The following is a 17,697-nucleotide window of genomic DNA, read 5'->3' as shown; positions in this document are numbered from 1 at the left end:
GCCTCAGGTGATACACAGAGATGAAACAAACCCCCCTACATAAATTGCACCTGGTTATCTGATCTCTTGTCTCTACATTCATTTAAAGTGCTGAATTAATAAATCTTATCTGATAGTTCGGAAAAAAGGGGGCTGAGAGCTGAAATTACACTCTGCAGAGCTCAGTGAGGAGAGCTCTGAGAACTGATTGGAGAGAAGGGACACACACCCCTCCTCAGGAACAGAACAGAGCTCAGGCTGTCAATATGCTGGAGGTCCCTCCCCTGTCACCACATTTCTCTTGGTGTCAGGTAAACTTGCCGAAGTGACTCATTCTGATGGCAGAGGAATAAAGCAGCTGACAGAAAATTGGATTTTTTGTTACCGTAAAATCCCTTTCTCTGAGTTCATTGACAGACACAGCTCTTCTGAATCTTGACCATAGGGTTTAAAGCTACGGTCAAGATTCAGAAGAGCTCTGTCCATCAATGAATGTAAGAGAAAATGGGATTTTTTTGTTACTCACTGTAAAATCCCTTTCTTTTCATTGACGGACACAGCTCTTCTGAATCTTAACCATAGCTATGAACACTGTGGTCAAGATTCAGAAGAGCTGTGTCCATCAATGAACATAAGAGAAATGACCCTTACAACCCAGTTACATCAAAGCCGATTTTTGGAATCATGTGACTTACAGTGAAGTCGCACGATTTCAAAGTCAGGTGACTTGCCAATTTGAGGTGCGATTTGCAAGACATCTGACACAGATGTCTATGCAAATCGCAACAAAAGTAGTGCATGAACCGCACCAATGTGACCGCTCTAATAGCGGACAATAGGGTGTGATTTGGCATACGATTTGCAAGTCGCATGGCATGCAAATCACATGCCAAGTCGCACCTGATGTGACCGGGTGTAGTGCTCTTTAATAGAGACAAGCCCATGCTTGAGAGAGATATGCGTTCACATTTCATGTCTGAGGTTTACAACCACTTTAAGCCTGATATCCCTGATCCTGTTGACTTCTTCTGTGTCTGACCTCTTGGAATTGGTTGATTTGATTGCTTGCTTGACCTGACCTTGCTAGTATTTTGTCTGCTCGGACCTCAACTGATGGTTATCCTGCTCTACTCCTTTGATTTAATAATCTCAGCAATGACATTGAGTTACTTACCTTGACAACTTCACGGTTCCTAGCTCACCCTTGCTTGGAATTGGCCTCCTATGAAGCTCATATATTCAGCTGTTTAAATTTCTGGGGAAACCATAGCATGAATATAAAGTGTTCTTGAAATGTGTCTGCTAAATGTGAAACTCACCACAGAAGTGGTCAACTAGTCATAGCAGATGCCCAGCTCTTACTATAAATCCTGTTTTTGCTACCTTACCATACTCCATAGTGGTCTATTTCTAAATGATGTTACACATTAACCCAAGATTGACACATTTTCTAATTTGTTTAGTTGGGAAATTGTGTAAATTTTGGTGAAAGTTGTGTCAATTTTATGACAGTCTATAAAGAGGCCCCATTGTGGGTTTTTCACCTATTTTTTCTCATCATTCATTCATGTCTAAAGTAACACCATTTTCGATTAGTGATGTGTGTTTACATATCTGTGCTATATGTTTATATCACATGAATAGATATTTTTATTCTTCCCCTGAATAAAGCAACCAACATTACATACAATACATAAACAAATTACATGAGATATTAACAAAGAAACAGTTGTTCCTAGTAGAGTGTTGTTTTCACTTTCCCTATGACTTAAAGGCGAATTACCCTTTTTTATAAAACGAAAGGCATGCAGAATATAAAACCAAACATACCAGAAGTATATGTTCTCACATCCCATAGAAGAAGCTGCTTCAGAACTATGGAAATTAACTGATCCCTAGACCACTTTTTCAAGTGCAGTGACAGAACTTTCACCTAATGTGCTCCAGGGCAGGTTCCTAGTCTAGGAGTTGGAGAGCAACTGCTGCTCTAGGACTATTGAATTTACAGATGCTAAGATGATGATTATTCAATTAAATGAGTCTTTTAACTCTTACCCTATGTTCTTTTATATCCGCAGTTAAGTTGGGTAGAAGTTTCAGTTCTCCAAATTCAGGGGGAATTTACTGTAGAGAGAAGTATGTAAAGCGCAACAGGCTAGAAAATACCCCCCTAGTTCAAGGCTTCTTAACTGGGGATATTCATAACCCCTTGGGGTTCATGGTAACCAAATCATGGGGTATGGCATTGAATATGTAAATAATTTTAAAGAATACAAGATTCAATGCATTAATAAACCTGAAATCAAAATTGAGAAATTAACTAGATGTGTCATATGACATACAAGTATGTAACATTGTCCGTAACCAAACCTCAATTCCACGCTTGATTGCAAAAAAAAAAAAAAGGAAAAAGGCTAAACTCTAACATGTTGTAGTTTGTTTTCATATTTGTAAAGTAAAACCAATGGTTTTATGGTGAAAATATTACGTGTATAATATATTTAGCAGATGCATCACAGTAAATTGGCTTTTCCTGTATAACAACAGTCTAGACTAGCTTTTTATTTTAGTTTGTAACGCTAGTCACACATAAACTAATCAAAAAGCAAGCATGTTTTCCAGATTAGCTCACACAGAAGTGGACACAAGCCATTTTATAGCTGAATTGTCAGGCATGCCCAAAAATGGTTCAGAAGATTTTTGATGTTGTCATCCTTGGGCCAGAATGCTTGGCCAGCAATACCAAATGCTGTTATAACTATCACATTATGAATGTTGTTTTGAATAACATACAAAGCTTCGGGCTATAATAAAATATTCCAAAGAAATACTTTACTAGTATACACGTTTCTCATGAATCATTATCTTCATCTGCAAATGGAGCCTATTTATTGGAACAAAATATGCAACCAAGATCTACCTTTTGGACACCATGCTAACCAAAATGTTATTTTAAAGTGTAACTCCAGCTAAAACTTTTTTTTTTCTTTTTAGTTTTGAATAGAGCTGAATAGGAAACAATAAAAACATTCCACTATTGTAATTTACTTTTGTCTGAGGTGTCTTGGTAAGGAGATTTACCCTCAAAATGTTGCCATCTGGACATTAATGTTAATAAGTATACGCAAGAGTGTTTTTTTGGGGGTTTTTTTTGTATCAAGTAGGGAAGGATATGATAACAATTGTGATACATGCCCCTGCTAGGTAAATTCACCCTTCTTATTTGATCTAGTGACCATCATCTCCCCAGCAAGACACAGACAGCAAAGTTAAACATACAGGGGTTGTATCCCTTCCTTACTCAGTCCAAAACATTCTTAACATTGCTTTTCCATGCACTTCAAGTTAGGGATCATCTGCAACAGGGACACAGACATAAAAAAAAATAAACTACCAGAGGTTCTAGAGCAGGGATCCACATATGGCCTACCATTCATTTACCTGGTCCGCCCATCATTCAGAGCCGAAACGAGGAGGGGCTGGCACGTGACCTGGGTGGAAGCGTTGTATTTACTGCGAAGCAAACAAGACATTTGCCTGGGGCGGCAATTTTCAGGGGGGCGGCGCCGCCCCCCGGAAGAAGTGGCAGGGACAGAGACCTGGTGAGGAGGCTGCACACTTCTGGAGGGTGCGGGGATGGCTGGCTGCTTCTTTTGCAGGTTAGTGCTTTTAATATGGTGTTAGCGGCAGTGGCAGAGGGGGTGGCAAGTGATTGGTTAAGTTGATGGAGGCGGCGGGGGGGGTGGGGTTTCCTCGTCATTGGGAGCTAGAGTGGCGGTCCCCATCATTGTCAGTGTGTGATGGAGCTGGAGGACAGATTGGTGTACCAGGAGGAGAGCAGGTCTCTACTCTGATGGCCTCCATCCAGAGGAGATTGATCGGCTGCTATGAGGGGGAAACAGTGAAGGAGTTGATGTTGATGTCACTCGTGGTGGCTGTGCTGCAGAGCCTGGAGACAGCCTGTACAGAGACACCAGCTGGAGCTACTGAGAGAGGACAACGAGCAGCTCATCACCCAGTACAAGCAGGAAAAGGTGCTAAGGAAGCATACCCAGGAGGTACCAATCCATAATACACCTTCCGCACTAGACGGTTAGGTAGTGGGGGAGGTGTATTACAGATCTGTATGTAGTTGGGGGAGGTGCATTGTTGGTTAGGGGTTTAGTCTTAACCTCTGACCTACAATACACCTCCCCCAACTACATACAGATCCATAATACAGCTCCAACACCTTGAGCTACAGCACACCTCCCCCAGTATCTACCTACAGTTCACCTTCCCCATACCTACCTACAGTTCACTTCCCCCATATCACCCAGTATGAGCAGTACACTTACAGTACACCCCCACCTACCGATCTATAATACACCTCCCCAGCTGCGCAAGGATTGGATGTGCATAGGAATTTGTTCATATTTTTTTTCAAACTATAGTCCGGTCCCCAAAAGTCTGAGGGACAGTGAACTGGCCCCTTGTTTAAAAAGTTTGAGGACCCCTGTTCTATAGGTTCTTCTGTACCTTACTAACCAAATAGCGTTTTGATTGCTTTCTGCGTCTGCCTGGGAGATTTCTTCTTTTTTTTTCCCCCCTCTGGGCACATGGTGTAAGCAGGAGTTTGATGTTTACCATCCTATATTTGCCTAATGAACAAGTATATGGCAGCCTAGGATATTTTAGACAAACACCATTGAGCTGCTGTAGTGTGCATTACTCCTGTTAGTATACTGCAGTGCAATATATTTTGAATGGCACCACAATGCACCTTCCCAGTAATCCTGTGCAGCCAGCATTGCTGCATGCATGATTTCCATTCCATTGTAGAGCGTTCAAATGAACACGCTGTACTAATTTAAAAGAGAAGTATGGACTTTAACTGCTTAAGAACTGCCCACAGTACATTTACTGCTATGCTACAGGGTGGCCCCTGTGTGCAGGATCGTGTGTGTGTGTGTGTGTATGTGTATGTGTGTATGTATATATGTAAACAATACACATAATTGCGTGGTCATGCAACACTGTACCCGTGTGTGTGTGTGTGTGTATGTATGTATGTATATATGTATGTATGTGTATATATATATATATATATATATATATATGTGTGTGTATGTATGTAATTCCGCATTTCCAGATAGGGGGCATGTGCCGCCAATTGCGTCCCCGGGTGTCAATCACTGGGTCCCGGCCGGTGATTACCCTCCCTCGCCTGGTGATTAACGGCGATCACCGACAGGGAGGAGAACTGCATTGTTTACCAACAGCCCTCCTCCCTGTCAGTTTGGGCACAGTGCTGTGGCTGAGCCATCCAGAGCAGTGTGCTTACAGTGAAGCACACCCCCCGCCCCCTAGTAAAACACTCCCATCACACAATTAACCCTTTGATTGCCCCTCATGTTAACCCATTCCTGCCCAGTGCCATTAGTACAGTGTCAGTGCTTTTTTTTATTCCCGCCATAAGTCGCTCATCAATGCTAATATTAGTATAAACAAAAAATTCCAGTCCCACAGTCCTGCTATAAGTCACTGATTGCCGCCATTACTAGTATAAAAAAAATTCCAGTATATATACTGCCATTTGTAAATGCTACAACTTTCACGTAAACCAATTAATTTATACATATTGGGTTTTTGTTTTAGCAAAGACATGTTGCAGAATACATTTTGGCCTAAATTTATGATGAAATTTGATTTTAACATTTTTTTTACTGGACAGGTTTAACCACTTCCAGTCCGGACATTTTTACCCCCTTCCTGTCCAGGCCAATTTTCAGCTTTCAGTGCTATCACACTTTGACAATTGCGTGGTCATGCAACACTGTACCCGTATGAATTTTTTAGCATTTTGTTGAGACAGCTTTATTTTGGTGGTATTTATTCACCACTGGGATTTTTATTTTTTTTGCTATGTAAATGAAAAAGTTCCAAAAAAGTGTTTTTTCTTATAAAATTTTGCAAATAGTATTTCATCATAAATCTTGGCCAAAATTTTTTCCATTATCTTTTTAGTAAAAAAAAAAAAAATAACCCAAATTAGTTTATAACCAAAAATTTTAATTTTTAAACATTATTTTTAATTTTTTATATTTTTTGGTTTTTTACATACGGTCACCCTAGCAGAACAGTGTCACCATGGTGTCTAAGAAATTGGAAGCTATGAGCATTTCATCACTTCGGTTTCGCAGGATATAAACAGTGCTATTTGTAAATTTGTAATTTGTAGGGTGCCTACAAAAATATATAATGCTTGGGGGTTTAAATGACCCCTTTTTGGAAAGTAGACACCCCAAGGAATTTGATAAGAAGCATGGTGAGTATTTTGCAGATCTCGTTTGTTGCCACAAGTTTTTGGAAAATGAAGAAAGAAAACAAAAACATATTTTTTCTTTTCTTTTTTTGATATTTCAAAACCTTGTGAGAAAAAATTAGATCTGCAAAATACTCATCATGGGTCATTTGGGGGGTTTGGTGCTATCCTGGCATTTCAGGGCCTCCGAAACTGTGATGGATAGTGAGGAAGTTACGCACCTTCAGGCTTTCAAAGTGGTCATTGGATTTCAGGCTCTTGTATGTGGCTAGGCTGCCAAAATGTCTCATACATGTGGTATCCCCATACTCTGTAGAAGTAGCAGAATGTATTTTGGGGTGTAATTCCACATATACTCATGGCTTGTGTGGGAAATATAATTCAAATGACAACTTTGTGTTAAAAAAAAAAAAAAAAAAAAAAGTCTTGTCATTTTCCAAAAACTTATAGAAAAAAAATAAATCTTCCATGGACTCAATATGCCTCTCAGCAGATAGCATAGGGTGTCTACTTTTCAAAAAGGGGTCATTTGGGGGTGTTCTTTCCTGGTATTTTTGCACCTCAAGAAAAGTGATAGAAAGTAAAAGCTGTGTAAATTCCATTATCTATACCATAGTTTTTAGATACTGTACTATAACTTTCACACAAAGCAATCAATATACACTTATTGGGATTTTTTTTAAAACATGTAGCAGAATACATTTTGGCCTAAATTTAAGACGAAATTCAAGTTTTGTGGATATTTTTTATGACAGAAATGAGAAAATACTGTTTTTTACCAAAGACATGTAGCGGAATACATTTCGGCCTAAATGTATGACTAACTTTGAGTTTACTGTATATTTTGTATAGCCGAAAGTAAAAAATAAAGCTTTTCTTAAAAATTTTCGGTCTTTTTTGTTTATAGCGTGAAAAATAAAAAGCGCACAGGCAGGTGATCAAATACCATTGAAAGAGAACGCTATGTGTGTGAAAAAAGGATGGAAATTTCATTTGGGTACAGCATTGCATGACCGCGCAATTATCCATTGAAATAGTGCAGCGCTGAATAGCAAAAAGAGGCCTGGTCATTAAAGGGGTTAAATCCTCAGGATGGCAAGTGGTTAAAAAAAAAAAAAAAAAAAATTATTCTCACCTAGGTAGAAGCTGTATTGATCTTATGCTGCATCTGCCCCACTCCTGCTCTTCAATGCGAGTGATCAAACACTGCTGGTCGCTTAGTTCTACCCTCTGCTCAGAGCAGAGAGCTGTGACTGTCAGTTTCTGGCTCCCTGCTCTGCCCCTCCAGTGCTCACTGCAGTGCTGGGATGTGAAGGGGGCTAGAGGAGATAGCAGAGAGAGAGAGATCTAATAATTTGCTTGCACCTTTTTTGTTTAATTCTCTGAAAATGGTTGCTGTAATACTGATGATACCAAACCATGTACCATGATTGTCCATAATGATCTGACATGTAGGGGTTAGTGTGCATTATGCAGCACTTCCATGAGAAACAAACAACCTATACTACAGCTATACTGATATCACTGTTACAATAAGGAAAGCCACCTAAGATTAAATATGTCTTTCATAAACAATATCACTGTATTTAGGCATCACGTTCTCCTGTGTGTAGACTTGATGTGCATTACTGTTCATTAGTGCTTCTTGTGCATTAAGGATTTCATCATTCCTCAGGGTTATTCAGAGCCACTGGGGAGCTCTTTGCTGTGTCTCTACCATCAGATGGGTTGGACTAATGTACAATAAAGAGCAACAGAACACCTTAAAAGGGGACAGGTATATGGTTTATTTACTTGATATAATTGACTATTCTATAGTGCTTTTAGATGACAGCTATCGCCCTTGTAAGATACTTTCCAGATGGGACACTTCAGTCCAACAGGCTATCCAAGCTTTTTAAATGGCAGACATTAGCACTTAAAGTGTCACAAGCAGCTCGGAGCCACCCAGTATGGACTTAGCTGGTGTAACTAAAATTACATTTTACAGTGATGTCATGCACTCTGTAGATCTCTGCTGACCAGTTGTATATTTAATGTTCAGCAGGTGTGCTTTTATTGAAATGAATGACACCTTTAAAGCGGAATGTAGTAAACAGCACATTTTGCAAGTCACATGAGAAAATTTGCTCTGTGTATTTTGTTCTCTGTTTGAGGAGGGTCCAATTGTTTATGCAAAAATTAAACTTGGATTACTGTGAAAATTGTCATCTGATCAAAGTAATTTAGAGCATGAGTTGGCAGCCTTTAAATTTACTATTTGTGCTTATGCAACTGGTAGTAAGTTGCTAAAAAAAATAAGCCAGATGTGCCTTTTTGTGGAGATCATTTTGCTTTTTCATATCTCAGTAGATTACTATTCCAATGAAAAACATAATTCTGGACTAATAAGGTACTACAAAGTACACTGACTGTGTACAATGTTCGCAGCAATCAGTGTTCAGCTTTCTTTAGACATAAAGAAAAATGTTGGAATCTGGTTGCTATGGGTCACGACACATAATAATTGTACTGTCTGCTGTGTATAAAATGAGTCTGACCGTGTTCATGGGTTCTGACAGTTCGCTGGCAGACTCACACATGTATTGTTAGTACAGCAATGGTGTTGCTAAAAGAAACTTTCTAACAAAACTGACTGATCTTACAGAAGCATCCTGAGCAATTCAGCTACGAAGGAACACATAGATATAATTTTTGGCGCATTATGTCCTATCATTATCAGTACAATGAATTGATAGTAAAAAAAATTTAAAGCAATGGAAATTACATGAAATCCAGATTAGAAACCAAAGAAGTATCCATTATAAAGCATGCATTTTTTGCTTTCAAAACCGATCGGAATGTATTGCAGTGGTCTGACATAAATATGTGTTTAAAGTAGTTATTTGTCATGGTGCTTGGTTTGGGGGCTGGTCAGTGTCTAAATCCCTGGGGCCCAACCTTTAGCCCCCTTTAGCACTTATTTTATGGCCCTTGGGCCCCCTGCAGGCAGTAGTCTTAGAATCTACTGTTCGTATTCATGCCAGTGAAGGAAAATATTCATTAGACAAGGTTCTAGGTTCTGGTATTTAAATGGCTTGGTTTATTCCTTTCACATTGATATTTTTTCTGTGCTTTCCATCCCCTTTCCTCTTTTTCAGTTTTTTTTCTGCTGTAAACTTTAATAATGAATCTTGATGAAAGAAATGCATTTATTGTTTATTACAGGTACCTATACAGCACCATCAATTTACGTAGCACTTTAGGTATGTTGTACATTCATATCAGTCCCTAACCCTCAAGGAGCATACAATTTAATATGGGACAAATTCATTTATGAGGTGGCTGTTGGGAACTAAAATGTGGAAGCATTAATTTGTAAAGGGCCTGTAACAGCAGTGATCTTTAGCAGTCTCATATTATGTGACCCCAGTCTATGACCGTTTCCAGAAGCATGTCCCCAGTCTCCAACAACTACTATTTTATGTTTGTAGCCTCTGACCATCTCTTGTAACATGATTGCATTGTTTAACCACTTCAGCTCCGGAAAATATTACCCCCTTCATGACCAGGCAGTTTTTTGCTGTACTGCACTGCGCTACCTTAACTGGTAATTGCATGGTCATGTAATGCTGTACCCAAATGAAAATTATATAATTTTTTTTCAACACAAATAGACCTTTCTTTTGGTGGTATTTGATAACCACTGGGTTATTTTTTGCAATATAAAAAAAAAAAAGAAAATTTTGGGGGTAAAAAAAAAATTTTTTTAATTTCTACCATAAAACTTATCCAAAAAAATCTAATTTCTTCATAAATTTTGGCCAAAATGTATTCTGCTACATGTCTTTGATAACAAATAAATCCCATTAAATGTATATTGATTGGTTTGCGTGAAAGTTCTAGTGCCTACAAACTATGGGATATATACTGGGATTTTTTTATTTTATACGACTAATGGCTGCAATCAGCGGTTTGTTTTTTTTTTGTTTATCTTTTTTTTTTTTTTTTGGGGCTGCGGGAGTGTGGAGGGCAATCTGACACTAACTGCCACTGGCATCATCAGTGAAATGAACACAGTGATCAGTGATAATACTATATACTGTCACTGTACTAATGACACTGCCTGGGAAGGGGTTAACATCTAGGGCGATCAGGAGTTAAATGTGTGCCTAACTATGTTGAAAGTGTGCTGCGTTTACTAATGGATCTATCCGTTTCTCGTCCCTGCTGTGCAGGGGTGAGAAACTGACAGACCACCCCCTGTGTACAGAGCTTTATGTTGAATGTCAGCACAGAGTTCTGGGCTGTGATCGTAGTATGATCATCGTACACAGCTGATTAGCAGGTCCCGTCCACGAATCATTGGCCAGGACTCGCTGACAGACACCTGCTATGTACAGTCACAGTGGGTGTTGGCGGGGGGTGTGCGCATATGCCCAAAACCCGGAATTAAGCAGCGCCGTACCCGTACATCACTTTGCCTACAGCAGCCACCCATCCACAGTACGGCGGGTGGCCATGAAGAGGTTAAACCACCTGGGGCATGTGTACAATCTCTGGCAGCTTTCTGTAGCATTCACTGAATATTATGTGCAGCCCTTTGCTGATATCAGGGGCCACACAAGTCCCTCTATATTAGAAAGCTGACCACCACTGTTTAAGTGATAGGCAGGATTCCTGGATGTTATTACCATAATGCTTCAGCTTACATTTTTGACCCCACGTTTGATTGGGTTTCCTTAATGTCCTTCAGTTTTATCCCTCAGACTTTAAAAAATATACTGGTTGTTTAGTTGGCTTTTATGCACCTGGACCTCACATGGGTTTGTCTGTAGGAATAGTGGAATTTCTGTTTTTGTGCATAAATATATTGAGTACATTTCCAGATATCTCTGATATCCCATGCATTTACTGTATGCCATGATTTAGATAAATTATTCAATACATTTCCAGTATGCTCTTGATACCCAGGAATTTATTCCATATGATACAGCTAGTGTTTGATGCAAAAAGTAGCATTCAACCTTGCTTTTTGTTTACACCTTAATAGAAAGGTAGCTTTAAAATGAAATCAAGTATACTAATTTAAACAATGTTTAGAGTCAAAATTTTTGGGTGATTTTCCTTCACTTCCTGGGGATAGGCAGTCTCCTCTAAGTGAGGAGAGAATTGCCACTTTAGTTGCCAGCAGAACACGTATTCCCACTGGCAGATTTCCCCTTGCCTCTAGGAACAGCTGTGACATTCTGGATTTCTAGTCCCTTTCTATCTTGCTGCCTAAAAAAATTCAGGGTGAATCTTCACAGCTTTTATTGGCTGTATTGTTTTTAAGACATAACAAAAAATAGTGGTTTTAAAGCCCAACTCCAGAAAAACTAAAGGCTCTCTCTTGAAATGGGACTGTAAGGGTTGATAGCCATGTCACATTTACTTACCTGATCCTCTGTTCCCCCGGAAGGTGGTGCTCCCCTATGCTCAGGCAGTACACTGTCCCTCAGAGCTATAGGGCCCTGCATCAATTTTGATGCTGTCAAAGGACCTTAGACCTTTTGGAGCGCAGGGACTAGTCTAGAAGAGTGGAGGAGCCTTTGGGATCAGAGGATTGGGTAAGTATCCAGTATTCCTAGACATAAATGAACAGTTAACTGTCACAGTGAGGGAGCAGCCCCACTATAAGTGAAGACTTTGTTTTCCTGGAGTTCAGCTTTTATTATTGTTCATTTCATAAAGGATTTATATTGCGCCAACAGTTTACACAGTGCTTTACAGTATAAAGGGGACGGTACAATTATAATACAGTTCAATACAGAAAGAATAGGAGGTCTTGTAGGAGTTTTAAGTATTAGTATCAGTTCTTTCATGTCCATCCTTTCCAACACACAGCATGGCTGCTTTACCCTAAAGGAACCCAATTTTTCTCTAGAGATTTTCTAATCTGCCTCTAAAAAGATGCTGACCTGGATATGAACACATGATATTGTGTGATAATGAATTACTTCTAGCCATTCATGGTGTGACCTTTTCCCACAAAACCTCAGCAAGTTCAGACACTGTGCACCTGTTATGAATTGGCAAAAAGGGGATGGCATCACTTTGAAGGAAAGTATAGTGTAATATTTTAGGCAATTGCAGAGTATAGTCATTTTTCAAATTTTTACAAACGTACTATTACTAAGGATTAGTAGAGTGGGTACTAGAGGCAGGTTTGTTTAGCTACTACAGTTAAGCCTAGTACACATTATTAGAAATTTAAATGAAAGTATCTTTATTCGGAATGATTGTTCAATGTAATACTCATTGGTATACTTCTTTCGAGAGCTGATGTCAACTGTTCAGACGAAAATTTTCAAAGAGACATGTTGTAAAATGTTTTCTCATTGGTTACCAAAATGAACGATTTTGGTTTTTTTGGGCAGTAGTAAAATACCATATCATGACCACTAGATAGAGCTGAGGAGCATAGGAAAAAAAATGCTGTTTTCCATTTCCTTTGCACATTCAAAGTGAATACGGCAAAGAGAAAATATGCCTGCAATATTTTATTTATATATATATATATATATATATATACACACACTAATGTAGAGTTTTGCATGGAATTCAATTTTAATTATGTTTTCTCTTATTCCCTTAAGGGTACCAGGGCAGTACTCAAGTCATCAAAAAATCACCTTTTCTTCCTGTGGCTACTTGGGTTGCCTACCATGTGTAAGTGTACTTTTTTGCCATTTGCTTTAACGTATTGGATAACCAAGAGTGTAGCAAAGTTAAACTATTGTGGTGATTAATATGGGTATATTCATAATATGGGTATAAGCATGATAGCTGCTATATCAAAAGCTAAATCCATCTCTCTGACTGTTATACCCACATTTAGGGTGCATTCACACGGGGACATATACCCGTACCTCTGTGCAGAGGGTAGCGTTTCTGCATGTGCGGAAAGGTAGGTGGCACAACCACTGACATCCAGGTCTTCACAAACATGCCAGGGTTTAGATCCATATGGGGATGGATACACAGCTCTGAACAATAATAGTTTACGAAGTCTGGCTGCTAGCAGCTGCATGGAATACCTGCCATTTTATGACTCTCTACAGAGGTTTGGGTTTATGTGCATGTGTAAATGAGGCCTTACGGTGTACGATTAAACATGGTCACAGTCTGCAGCCCAGTGCCCCCATTCCCCCACTTAGAGAATTCAAGGTTCCTCCCCCCCTCCCACCTGCAAAATGTTTTAATTTTGTGCAGCTGTGCATGGCTCCATCCACATAGGTGCATCACTCATTCACAGGAATCTGTTTACGAAAAAAGTTCCATCTGCCACCATGGCATAGAGACTCATAGTTCACAATAGAGCACAAGTGTGGTGATGTCATCACACTTGTAGTCTGTTCATACTTCTTCCAGCCCAGTAACTGAAGGTCCTTACCAAGGTACCTGCGCCTGAAGGAATATTCTGCTGGAGCTTGAGCACTGCATCTGTAATTCACTTTGCAGGCTTCGTTGCAAATAAATAATAAAGTAACGTTTTTATTTCATTATGACCGCATTTTTTATTTTTTTTTGCAAAAGATGGAATTAGCCTTTAAAGGGGAAATAAGCCAAAACTTGTTTGGCTCTACTTCTCCTGTTGGTCAGAGTAGTGAACTTATTTCTGAACTCCTGTGGCGTAGATGCAGCTGATGCCAGGCTAAAGTCTGCTTTCGACTGACGTCACAGAGCTGGTCCAGGCTTTGCAGGGATCCCGACCAATAATTTTGCTGGGAGCCTGAGCAAGCTGCTTCTCAGTGTAGAGTTGCTCAGGGATAGATGCAGCATCGAATCAATGCTGCATCCATCTAGGCGAGTATGTAGGTTTATTTTGTTGAATTCCACACGTCTGTTTTAGGACTACGCACCAAGGTATATCCTGCATCTTTTCTGATACTTATGTTTGGCAAAATTTTGCTAAACTATAAAAAAAAATACAGGTTCATCCTCTCAGTGTTTACAGGTCCACACTCCCAGTTGTCTATCGTCTCCGCATTCAAAGTCTCCTTTCTTCAGCGTTTGGTCATCCAGTGATGATGTAACTCTTGCACATGCACACTGGAGTTACATTATCTCGGTACCAGCTCCATTCTTAAGATCTTACAGATCCTGGGAGTAGATTGAGCGTGTATACTAAACTGTGCAGGGTAAAAAAACCTCCTAGCATCTTTTTTTAGATTAAGTTCAGCTTTAATGACTTTACACATAATGGTTGCGTTTTACTTATTCTCTTTCACTATGCAACTTAAGCACTCGAATGACTGGTTAAAGGCAGTACATCCTTTGTTTCTGTGTGATAAAGATTTTATTTTAGCAGATGTTAATGAATGAGGTTAGGTGAAAGTGATGCAATACATATAGCCACTAGGGGTACTAATATCTATATGTGTTAAATAGTTTTAGTGCACTTTTTCCTTCCAACTGCCCCTCCTACATGTTTGTGTAACAGAGCCTTCTTACTAAAATGTAGCTCCCTTTCAGTGCTGCATGGCAATGCTTCGAACCCTTCTCACTCTTGTGCTTGGGGGTCTATTTATGAAAAATTTAACCGCTTACCCACCGACGTATAGCAGATATACTGCTACACGGTGGTATAGGAACGCAAAATCATGTGTATAGATATGTGAATTTGTATTTCCGGGTAGGGGGCACGCGTGCCCTACTCGCACCACCATTCGCTGCCGTGGATATCAATTATTTTGTCCTGGCCGGTGATTACCCACGTCACCTGGTGATTACAGACAATTGCCAATGGGGAAAAAGACTGTTTTATTTACAGTTTTCCTCCGTGTCAGCTTGGGCACACTGCTCAGGATGGCTGCACACAGCCATCCCGATCAATGTGCTTACAGTGAAGCACACACCCCCCACCCCCTAGTAAAACTCTTTCTACACACAGTTAATGCTTTTACCGCCCCTCACATTAACTCTTTCCTGACCAGTGTCATTAGTACAGTGTCCGTTCTGTTTTTTTAGCACTGATCACTGTATTGGTGTCACTGGGGATGTCAGTGACATCAAGTTAGTTTCTCCCCAGTGTCAGAATGCCCGCCGCGGTCCCGCTAAAAGTCGTTAATCGCCGCCATTACTAGCAAGGAAAAAAACATGAAAAATCCCAGTATCTATACCGCCATTTGTAACTTTCACGCAAACCAATTAATTTACATATATTGGGGTTTTTTTTAGCAAAGACATACAGAATACATTTTGGCCTAAATTTATGATGAAATTTGATTTTTTAAATTTTTTTACTGGACAGGTTTAGCAGCAAAGTCCAAAATATAGTTGTTGTTTTTTTCTCAAAATTGTCAGTCTTTTTTTGCTTATAGCGCAAAAAAATTAAAAAATGCACAGGTGATCAAATACCACTGAAAGCTCAATTTGTGGGGAAAAAAAGGATGTAAATTTCATCTGAGTGCGACTTTGCATGACCGCGCAATTATCAGTTAAAATAACAGTGCCATAACGCAAAAACTTGCCTTATTCAGGAAGGAGGTAAATCCTCTGGAGGGCAAGTGGTAAATATAACAAATCTGCCATTTGTTCTGTGTGAATTGGGCAAAAACTAAAGTCATTTTAACTCTTCACTTCTGAACAAATGTTTTCTTTTGGGCAGTAGTAAAATACCACATTATGGCCACTAGATGAAGCTAAGGAGCATAGGAAATACATGTTTGTAAAAAGTGATAAAATGTAACAAATCTAGAGAACATTAGTGAAAATGAGTATTTATTTGCAATTCGTTACTCACACTCTCCTTCCAGACACCGCAGCTCACAGTGGGAGGGTTTCAGAACGCAGTGAGCAAGCTTGGGTATGGCCAGGTGCTATTTGGAAGTTACAGGTTTATGAATCAGCAATGACAATGCTGATAGCCATATCCCCTGCAACTTTTTACTACCCCCCTTTAGTGCAAGCAAGCACAGCCTACAAAAAATTGACTACTCTCAGAAAACTGGTCAGAAGAAGTACAGAATTTAAAATGCAAGCATACTGCAAATACTATTATCTGTAGCTAACTTTTAGCTGGTTAAATGGAACACAGAGTTCCTAGTCTGGTGTACATTTAGTAAGACTTACTTTAAGCTGTTTTTAACAGTCTAAGTACACAGCTATAAAAAACAGCTTGAGGATGTGACAAATATTGCTTCTGGGTTTTAACTACTTGCCCTCCTGACGATTCCCCCCCTCCTTCCTGACCAGGCCATTTTTTGCTGTTTGGCACTGCACTATTTCAACTGGTAATTGCGCGGTTGTGCAATGCTGTACCCACACAACTAGAGCTTTCTTTTGGTGGTATTTGATCACCTCTGCGGTTTTTATTTTTTGTGCTATAAACAAGACCGAAAATTTTGAAAAAAATAAAGATATTTTTCACTTTTGGTTATAAAATATATCCAATAAACTCAGTTAGTCATAAATTTAGGCTAAAATGCATTCTGCTACATGTCTTTGGTAAAAAAAAATCTCAATACATGTATATTAATTGGTTTGTGTGAAAGTTATAGTGTCTACAAACTATGATGTGTATATATATTGGAATTTATGTAACTTTTACTTTGACTGCCTATCCCTTTTTGTGAGGTGCTAAAATGCCAGGACAGTGCTAACCCCCCCCCCCCAAATGACCCCTTTTTGGAAAGTAGACACCCCAAGGAACATTTTTATTTTTTGCCACAAGTTTTTTGAATATGACAATTTTTTTGTCACTTTAATGATATATTGCTCATGCGTGCCATGGGTATATGTGGAATAACACCCCAAAACACATTATTCTACTTCTCCCGAGTATGGGGATACCACATATGAGACTTTTTGGTGGCCTAGCTACATACAAGCCCCCAAAATCCAATTACCTCCTCCAAGCTTTCAAAGGGTATATTTCCTCATATCACTTCCCCACCACCTATCACAGTTTCGGAGGCTCTAAAATGCCAGGATAGTACAAACACCCCACCCCCCCAAATGACCTCTTTTTGGAAAGTAGACTCCCCAAGGAATTTGATAAGCGGCATGATGAGTATTTTACAGATATCATTTTTGTCACAGGGTTTTGAAAAAGAAAAAATACATTTTTTGTTTTCTTCATTTTCCAAAAACATGTGGCAGCAAATGAGATTTTCAAAACACTCACCATGCCTCTTAGCAAATACCTTGGAGTGTCTACTTTCCAAAAAGGGGTCATTTGGAGGGGTTTCTTCTTCTATCCTGGCATTTCAGGGCTAACATTAGAAGCTTATGCCACACATCACCCACTCTTGAAGACCAAGTCTTTTCTCACACTTTGTTCACATGAAAAAACTGTTTGTTTGTTTTTTTGCTAGAAAATTACTTTGAACCCCCAAACATGATATATTTTGTTAAAGCCGAGGCCCTAGATAATAAAACAGTGGGTGTTG

General features: G+C 39.4%; 1 protein-coding gene across 15 annotated transcripts in view; it reads left to right on the top strand.

Annotated features, from left to right (window-relative positions):
- Positions 1–17,697, top strand: part of MBNL2 (muscleblind like splicing regulator 2) — a 233,960-nt gene that overhangs the window by 86,799 nt on the left and 129,464 nt on the right. For 14 of the 15 annotated variants that reach the window (XR_016313117.1, XM_089679995.1, XM_089679993.1 and 11 more), the window contains exon 2: positions 12,901–12,973. The exons of the other annotated variant lie outside the window; for it this stretch is intronic. The gene's annotated coding sequence lies outside the window, so the exon portion shown is untranslated. The remainder of the gene's footprint in view (positions 1–12,900; positions 12,974–17,697) is intronic. 15 annotated transcript variants of the gene reach the window in all.

The sequence above is a fragment of the Staurois parvus genome, unplaced genomic scaffold (assembly GCF_062004578.1).
Source record: "Staurois parvus isolate SC_StPar_1 unplaced genomic scaffold, SC_StPar_1.0 ptg000233l, whole genome shotgun sequence".
Taxonomy (NCBI): Eukaryota; Metazoa; Chordata; class Amphibia; order Anura; family Ranidae; genus Staurois; species Staurois parvus.
The sequence above is the reverse complement of the archived record's forward strand: the minus strand, read 5'-3'. Positions and strand labels throughout refer to the sequence as shown.